Source organism: Citrus sinensis, chromosome 3 (assembly GCF_022201045.2).
Source record: "Citrus sinensis cultivar Valencia sweet orange chromosome 3, DVS_A1.0, whole genome shotgun sequence".
Classification (NCBI taxonomy): Eukaryota; Viridiplantae; Streptophyta; class Magnoliopsida; order Sapindales; family Rutaceae; genus Citrus; species Citrus sinensis.
This window is the reverse complement of record NC_068558.1, coordinates 29,760,056-29,769,548: the sequence shown is the minus strand read 5'-3', so window position 1 is coordinate 29,769,548 and position 9,493 is coordinate 29,760,056. Positions and strand designations below refer to the sequence as shown.

The window sequence follows — 9,493 nt, the reverse complement described above, 5'->3', positions numbered from 1 at the left end:
AAGGACAACAATTACACAATTTGACAAAACTTTGTCCCGAACTCGATTTGATCCTATTTCACCTTACTCAATTTTACCCGAATTGACTAGAACCATATCTAATCTGAACAGGATCTGATCTGAACGCAATCCAATTGTTTGACCCAATCTAATCTAATTCAAACATGTTCGGATTGGGTTACAGATTCTGGTTGAGTTCGGATGAATGTTTTTGTCCCAATTCATGTGAAAATCCAATTGGGTTGATCCAAACACAAACCGAACCCGATTATGTCTAGTCTTATTTGGAATTGTGGTTGAAATACTATAAGTAATTTATTTTATAATTTTTGACAAAAGTAGTGTTTGTTAAATTTTTTAAAAGTTATTGGGACAATTCTCCTTATGAGGGTTCACTTCCAAATTAAACAAGGCCTCATTTGGAGTTGTAGTTGAAATGTTATAAGCAGATTATTTTATAAGCACTAACAAAAATAATATTTGGTAATTTTTTTAAAACTACTTATTTCATAAGTTTCTACATTTTGACAACATCTTCTAAAAACGTATAAGAGGTTATTTTTTTATAAGTTGCTTATTAAATAAGCATCAACACATTTTCAAAGTTTCTATTATAACCTTAATATTTTAACAAAAGAACAATTATGTCTTACTTTTCCACAAACCCTAATATACAAATAAAAGATAATTTAAACCTATGTATAATTAGGTCATTATTACCTTCGTAATAAAATTTACCAAACATATACTATGCTTTTCAAACTCACAGCAACCATAATTACGCAATTTACCGATCATCGAGCTGTATTTTTAATCAGTAGCTTATTTAATTTACACAGCAGAAGCAGTTTATTTCATTTGTAACCACAATCCCAAACTGACCCGAAGTCACAAAAGCTAGTGACCTATTAGTTCATAACTTCCTGGTAATATTAAGAGCCTCTTTTCTATGTCATTGCAAGACAAAGAAATCTTAATTTTAACCAAAACAAAGGAGAAGAAGAAAGCCGACTTTTTTGTTTTAAGTTGCGTAATTGAATAGAGTATAAATAAGCCTTCAGTCTTGTAAAAGAAAAACAAAAAAATATCAACTTTCTGTTGATGGGCGTATTTCCTCGAACTTGTTCTCAATTTATCTTCTTAGACGGTTCATTTTCAATCTTCAGTCCTATAAAATATTGTAGGAAAATAGCGCTTTTTAAATTTGCTGAATGAATTTACTACTACTACTAATACTAATAATAGAAGGTATTTGGGAGAAAAATAAGTTTACTGTCTATCAGCAATAGAGGATAAATTTAGAAACAGATAATTAGTTACGTGATATTTAACATGTCATTCAATGATAAAGAAAATAATTAGTATCATATTATCATGTCATTAATGAAGGGTAATAAACCCAACTTTTTTTTAATATAATGAAGCATCGGAAAGAGTAGCTAATTACGCATAAATGTAATATCTTAACTTTTTATGAATCCATTTGGATACATACGCACAGAGTATACATATGAAAAAAATTTCAATCGATAATTTCCAGATTGATTTTTTTTTTCTATTATTCATTATATATTATATACACTCCATTCCCAGAAGTGGAATGGACTCATGGAGGTGGAGGGCATCTAAGTCGTTTATTTCGAGGGCTATAGGGACAGCCAACGTCTCCATAACCTGCGGTCGCCTCAGCTGCACATGTATAACGACGTGTTATTTATTTATCTATTTATATTAATTGTAAATCAAATTCAACTGTATAAGACAATTATTAATTAATTTTTTCTTAAATCAGACCTCAAAGAGGCGACAAATTTATTAAGATAAGAAACACAGAACAACATTATCATTAGATTAAACATTTAACCATTGATCGTCGCGAGGTGAAACGAAACCCAGCATACTAAAATTATGAGTGCGTAATTGATTAATTCTATCATACTTATTTCAATATTGGAACTAATATTAATCAAGAAACAATATATTAACAACATAGCTAGATTCAGTAAAGCACAGAGTCTAAAACGTAATTAGGAAATATAATATGTACAAGATTCAACCAGATAGCATAATCATAAGGACAATTATAATAAATAAAATTACACCATAAAAATATTTTACTTATTGATATCAGATACCAATACAAAAAACTGGTGCAAAATACAACGTGTTTAAGGTAAATGAAAAATATTGAAAATATTTGGACGATCAAGAGATTTGAAGTATTGTACCTTGCCAAACAAATTATTTTTGTGAAAACAAATAATCTTATTGTTATTTTCCAAAAACGCCAAGTTAGTATACAGAGAAAGCTCACCTTTTCGCATGTTAGCGGAAGTCTCAGCCAGCAGGTATCTAGCTGCCACTTCGGAAGAAGAAAGAAGAGCAATAGCCATTACAAGACTAAAAAGAAGAAAAATCTTAAGGTCCATTAACTTTTTTATATAATAGAGGAATATTTATTAGAGAAGGATATCAGATTAGTATTTTCTAACTCTATTTATAATTGGTTTAATCAGTCTGCTAATTTAGTCGGTAAAACTTTATGAGTTGAAGTAAGAGGTCCAGGGCTCAAATCTCACTAACATAAGTTAAGAATGAATTTAACTAGATTAATGCTATGCTTAAAAAAGGTAGGGGAAAATGTCATCAGACCTCTCAGGTTTGTTTAAATGATTACTTTGACCCTTTTAGTTTCAAAATTAGTTGCATGTGCATCTTTTTTCCTATCATACCTTTGATTTTAGAAACCTAAAAAATGATTTCAAAAGTTTATAATAAATACCAATATAATATTAAAATGAAGTAATATAGAATAATATATTTTATAATTATTTTGAACATCAAAAAAATTATTTCAATGTTATTAATTTCATATATATTTTAATGTAATAATTTTTTTAGATTAATAATATTAAAAAAATTATATGTGACATTCAAAATAATTTTCCCCAAGGTCGCTTGAACAAATAGTTTCTATGCAGATTTATTTGGTTGGTGAACCAAGTTCAAGTCCTAGGGAAGGTAAGGGTTTAAAAACTGATTTGAGTTTTGCCGACTCCCCTACCTTTTAAACAAATAAATGAAACTATATAAAAAAAATTCTAAATAATTTACAAAATTTATATTACTTAACTTGTAATATATTTTAATATTACAATAGAACCTCAATAAATTAATATCCTTATGACCATGAAAATTTTATTAATTTAGCTAATATTATTATATCAATAATTAATAATTTTTTATTTCTAAAGATAATATCAAATTCAAAATAACATTTTTTTATAAGGTATAGAGGTATTATAATAACAAATTTAGTGATATGATTCTGATTTGATCTTGATTGAGTGAATCAATCACTTAATAATCCTTCAACTATATTGCATGGCAATATTATTACTTTTTTTGTTTGAATGAGAACTATTGCTCATGATATTTACAAATACTGAGACCTGTTTACATCAATTCTGATATGGCACCGCTTAGATTTTTAACCCTCTCAAATATTTGAGGGAAGTCAACTCTCATCCTGGGAGAAAGACTGCCTTCACTCAAGCTCTGAGGCTCCGAGGAAGGAAATTTAAATTAAACCCCTGCAATGCGTCTGCGGAGGCTCGAACCGCTTTCCTCACATTTGTGAGGGAGTGGCTCTAGCCACTTGGGCTAAGCCCAAGTGGTGGCAATATTATTACTTGGGAACTCATCAGAAGAGACTTTTTGGAGGCAATATAGTAAGCTAATCTCTCTCTTATTTCTCCTAACATAGGATATGGAATATAACAATTACTTCTCATTTGAAAGGTATAAATAAAGCAATAATGACCGATGAGATGCTTAAAATATTATGCGAGTACAACAAAGAAAATTATAAACATATCATACGTATTTAGTTTGAAATCAATTAAGTATTAATATATATATTAGTTGGGTCCCATAGAAACATAAGGAGGTTTTAAAAAGTTATTATCTAATAAAGTCATCTAATTATTATTAATTTACCACGTTGGAACTAAGTCAAGAGTAATGAAAACTATTATTTAATTGTGATTTTCAATTTATCGAGTAATTATACATAGTATAATTTTTAAAATTAATTTCGGAATAGTAGATTTAGTATTAATAAAATTTGTGAGGACAAACTAGTAATTGTTTAATATTAAAAACATTTTGCTTAATATATGTGTTACTTTGTTTATTATATTTATCATGATATTGTATTTATATTTATTATAATAGTTTTCAGTATAGTCAAATGACATAAAAGTAAGAAAATAAGTCCATATGATAATTTTTAATAATAATTGCGATTATGTGATCAAACTTTGAAGTACTTAGTATCTTTTTCCTAAAATATAAATAAAGAAAGTTTAGGCCAGTGGCGTGAGTACTACGAACTTTCCAACAACTTTTGTGTCATGTGGACCTTTTCTTTCGGTGCTGGGCCCTTTGATGGCGTTTGTTAACTGTCAACAAATGCATAATACATGCATGTCCGTCAAATGAATGTATACGGAGAAAAATAAGACTTTGCGTGTCTTTAGGGCCTCTATGTCAAGAGAATATTAAATCAAGAGAGGGACTTGAGTGGGGGCGGCTGCACCCAGTGGCGGATCTAGAAGAATAATTTATCGGGGGCTAAATTAGATAATAGTAAAATATAAAAAATTAAAATTTTGAATATATAAAATATTTATTAATACATTTATAATTATTCTCTACGAAATTTCATATTTTAAAAATATTATGCAATAGACTTGTCATCAATATTATTAAATTTATTATTTTTTATAAAAACAACCAAACTATCATTTATTTCATCAAATTCCAAAGATGATTATTAATGAGTTTCATTACTGAAAACGTTCTCTTTACTATTATTATAGAAAATGTAAGAATTAATCTTATTTTTGAGAATAAAAAATATTTTGGGTGGAGGGCTATCATTATTTTTAATTAAAATATAAGTTTTTATAATTTTTAAAAGTTAAAGTTTAAATTTTATAGGGTTTATAATTTATAGTGACTATTTTAATAAATTTAATGAGGGATAATTAGAAAATAAAAATATTTTTCTCTTTTATTTTTACAATTTTTTTTTAGCCAGTGGGGGCTTGAGCCCCCACTGGTCACATGCTAGATCCGCCCATGGCTGCACCATCTCAGCTTGTAGAGAAGGTTCGCCCGGTCAAATGCATGTCGACAGTGGAAATCGTAATTAAATGTTATGAGTCTCATAACATTTAAAATAAAAATATATTGTTCCCTATAGGATTGTGGATTTTATTTTATTTATATATACATATATATGAGATTATGAATTTATTAAAGTTTGAAAAAGTAATATTAAACTGCATGATTTAATAACTTTCTTGGACTCTAATAAAGTTTAGGATTCTGAATTAGATTAAAACGCACGCACAAGCACACCCACGCATGCATACACACCCGCATAGGCGCTCGTGCCCCCCAACAGCCCGCAACACACACACTCATAGAGACACATGCACATGCGCATGCGTGCGCGCGCGCACACACACACACATATATATATATGTCGACACATATATAATCAATAATTTCCTTTGAGTAAATATACATCTCATTTTAGATGACTTTTGAAATTCAAATTTATTTTTTTTTTAAATCTTAATTTATTGTTATTTTTACAGTTAGTTTTTCAAATATAGTTCATCGTAAACAAACTAACCTTCTTTTCTAATTTCTATTGTTAATTTCAATAATTATGAAATTCTTTTAAAAAAAAAAAACTCTAAAGAAACGGGAAATTTTTTCCTTTCTGAAGACTTCTTGTATGAGATTGTGCATAAAATTAATTGCTAATACTAAACTATATCTCTATCATTTGCCGGTTCAAGAAAACGAACACTTCCCTCTCTTTTCTGTAAATATTAATTAATTCGGATTTTTATGTATAATTTATAGTTCGCCCCCATATATTCATTGCTTTTATCTTATAGCCAACTCCAATTAATTTGTGATTTCTCTATCACGGTCTTTATTGACATTCTTGGTCCTGAAATTAGGGAATAAATTGGATTTACTCTAGACCTCATAGATAACGCTGAAATTTCTCTTATCAGTGCGACAACTTTGTAAGTTATGTTGAGTGCTTCAATAATATTGGAATAGTAAGTGTTGAATTCCAATTCAACGTTTGAGTCACCCCCTTCATAAAGTGGGAATTTAAGGACCCTTTGGGATTGTTTTTGGGAGTCTTAAAAATGATTTTGAAAATCTAAAAGTTAATTTTAATATTTGGTAAAAAAAATCAACATCACTTTTGTCAAAATCAAACCCTCTTACAGTTGATTTGGAAAAGTAAATAATGAGTAACTATTAGATTCTAATTTTCATAATCAATTTTATCCTTTAATACAATTTCATAAATATCCTTAAAATTATTACCTGAACAAAAAATGATCCTAATTCAAATTGGAAAAAAAATCAAATTTTTAATAAATTTTTACTATAATTCATCAATATAAATATATTAATATTAATTTTTTGGTCGAATTATAACTAAATTTGTTTCACTATATTATACTTTTAAAAAGAAAATTTACCAAACACTTCATTAATTCTCTTCACAGTTCATTACTTCTACAGTATAGCTAACAATAATTATTTAAAAGATACAGCATTTCTAAACTGGCCCTAAATCCCACCATAGTAGATGTCGCTGAATATCAAACGTGAATCTACTTCACACGTCATGTCACTCACTACTTAGAAATTCATGGTCAATCCTTGTGCATTGATTTTGTAAATTGATGTTGGAAAATTGTGGTCGTGCACGCCAACTCCAATTAGAAGATAATTAATAATTTCTTTTGTCAAATTAGCCCTTTTAATATATGCTTTTCAGCTTCAACGAATCTACCAAGAACAAACCTTCACAGCAAACAGCAAGTAGGAATTAATAAATCATTTTTTCCCCTCTATATGTCGTTGATACGGTTTTTCAAAATAATTCTAGATTTTTTTTTAAAGTTCCTTTCATTAATTTTTAATTGCTTTATCTCTTTAGTTGCAATCAAAGTGTGTTTTAATCTAGTAAAATTAATTGTTGTGTTTATATTATTTTAGGATTGATAGAATCTAATTGTACTCCTAATCTATGTTAGGTCCAAGCTCCTTGTAAGCAACTTGTTGTCCTAATACTGCTTCTACTGCATAATCAGATACATCACACATAAGCTCAAATGATAAGCTCCAGTTTCGAGGCTGAATGATGGGTGATGACGTCAACAACTGCTTCAGTTTTTCAAATGCCACAAGACATAAATCATTAAAGATAAAAGGTTTAATAAGTCTGCTAATTTAGTCGATACGACTATATGAGTTGAAGTAAGAGGTATAAGGCTAAAATCTCACTCACATAAGTTAATAATGAATTTAACTAGATTTACGCTATGCTTAAAAAAGGTAAGGGAATATGTCATCAAATTGCTTAAATGATTACATTAACCCTTTTAGTTTCAAAATTAGTTGCATATGTATCTTTTTTCCTATTATACCTTCGATTATAATAACCTAAAAAATGACTTTAAAAGTTTATAATAAATACCAATATAATACTAAAATGAAGTAATATAGAATAATATATTTTATAATTATTTTGAATACTAAACAAAATTATTTCAATGTTATCAATTTGTCATATATATTTTAATGTAATAATTTTTTAGATTAATAATATTAAAAAATTATATGTAACACTCAAAATGATTTCTCCCAAGGGCGCTTGACCGAATAGTTTTTATGCATATTTATTTGGTTGTTGAACCAAGTCCTAGAAAAGGTAGGGGTTTAAAAATTGATTTGGGTTTTACCCCTCCCTATCTTTTGAACAAATAAATGAAACTATTTAAAAAAATTCAAAATAATTTACAAAATTTTTATTACTAAACTTGTAATATATTTTAATATTTCAATAGGACCTCGATAATTTAATATCCTTGTGACCATGAAAAATCTATTAATTTAGCTCATTATTATATTGATAATTAGTAATTATTAATTTATAAAGATAATATCATATGTTAGCCTAAAAGGCTATACATAATGTAATTTTGATGATAACAAACATGTGTATTGAGTGTTTTAATAAATATTGTATTTCACATTTTCACTAGTTTTGGAAGAGTAATAGTTATGCAAGTGAATCAAGTGAAATCAAGCTCAAGACACTCAACGGACAACGGAGAAATCAAGAATAAAGTTTGGAGCTCAACGGACAAATTATTGCGATAAATTCTTGTAAAGCCAGTATGATTTAATTGATACCTGATTTAGCATTTGAGAAGCTCAAGAGATTAATTTAATTAATTACTTTGCATAAACTAAAAGGTTTTATTTTTATAAGATAAAGTATTTTCTGGTTTTGAGTATTTTGGACTTAAATGGAAAGTTTTGCAATCTTTGATTTTAATAAGTATTATTTTGAATTCCGGAGTTGGACCTTTTTGTAAATATTTGAAATGTTGTAGGCCATACTATAATTTGTGAACATTTTGGACTAAAGTGAAACATTTTGAGAACTTTAAAAAATATGGGTATTATGTTAAATTATAATAAGGACCTCTTTGAGAAATAATAATATATTTGGGGTCATATCATAATTTTAAAAAGTTTTGGAATGACAATCATTATTAAGAAATTCTGAAATTGAATCTATTTGTAAATTTTTATGACATTTTGGGCCATAGTATAATTATATAATGTTTTTGGGCTAAAGTGTAATTTTAGTTAACATTATTACTATAGCAAAATTCAAAAATAATAGTAATACACTGTTACAAGCGGCTAGCCAAATAAATCAAGCGGCTAACCGCTTGGTTGCTGGAATTTACCTATAACAGCTAGTTTTCAAGCTTTAACTATAAAAACTCAACTTCAACTTCATTTTAACTTCATTTTAAGAATAAATGCAAGCAAAAACAAGATCATATAACATATATTGAGCTTTCAAAACGCAAATCATCATAAATTGAATCATTGTTAAGCTATTATTTGCATATCCACTCTTAAAGAGAGTTTTTGTTGTAATTTTCCATTTTTTATCAAATTGTGAGTGTACAAGTGTGAGAAACACTTGAGGTGAAGAGATTGGGGAGATAATCTCTTGTTCGTAAAGGTTCATTGACACCTTGGAAGTCAATTGTAAGAACTTGAAGCCTTGAGAGGCTTGGATAGTGAAATCATCGAGCTTGGTTAGCTTGGAGGCGTGGACGTAGGCGGGGATTGCCGAACCATGTAAAAATTCGTGTGTTTGTTTTTCTCTTCTCTTACTCTTTTATTATTATGCTCGTTTGAATTTATTATTTTCTATTTCATTAAGGCGTTAGATTGATTTGTTGTGCGAATTGTATTGCATAATTTTTAAAATCTCAATTCACCCCCCTCTTAGGTTGCGTAACTTGCATTTCATCATATTCATAATAGGATTTCTATAAGGTATAGAGGTAGTATA

General features: G+C 28.3%; 1 long non-coding RNA gene across 1 annotated transcript; it reads right to left on the bottom strand.

Annotated features, from left to right (window-relative positions):
* Positions 1 to 1,358: 1,358 nt before the first annotated feature.
* LOC127901254 (uncharacterized) lies at positions 1,359 to 2,624 on the bottom strand. Its single transcript, XR_008053399.1, has 2 exons — positions 2,315 to 2,624; positions 1,359 to 1,689 (listed from the first exon to the last, which is right to left on the bottom strand). It is a non-coding gene; the product is annotated as an uncharacterized LOC127901254 (long non-coding RNA).
* Between the last annotated feature and the right edge of the window lie 6,869 nt (positions 2,625 to 9,493).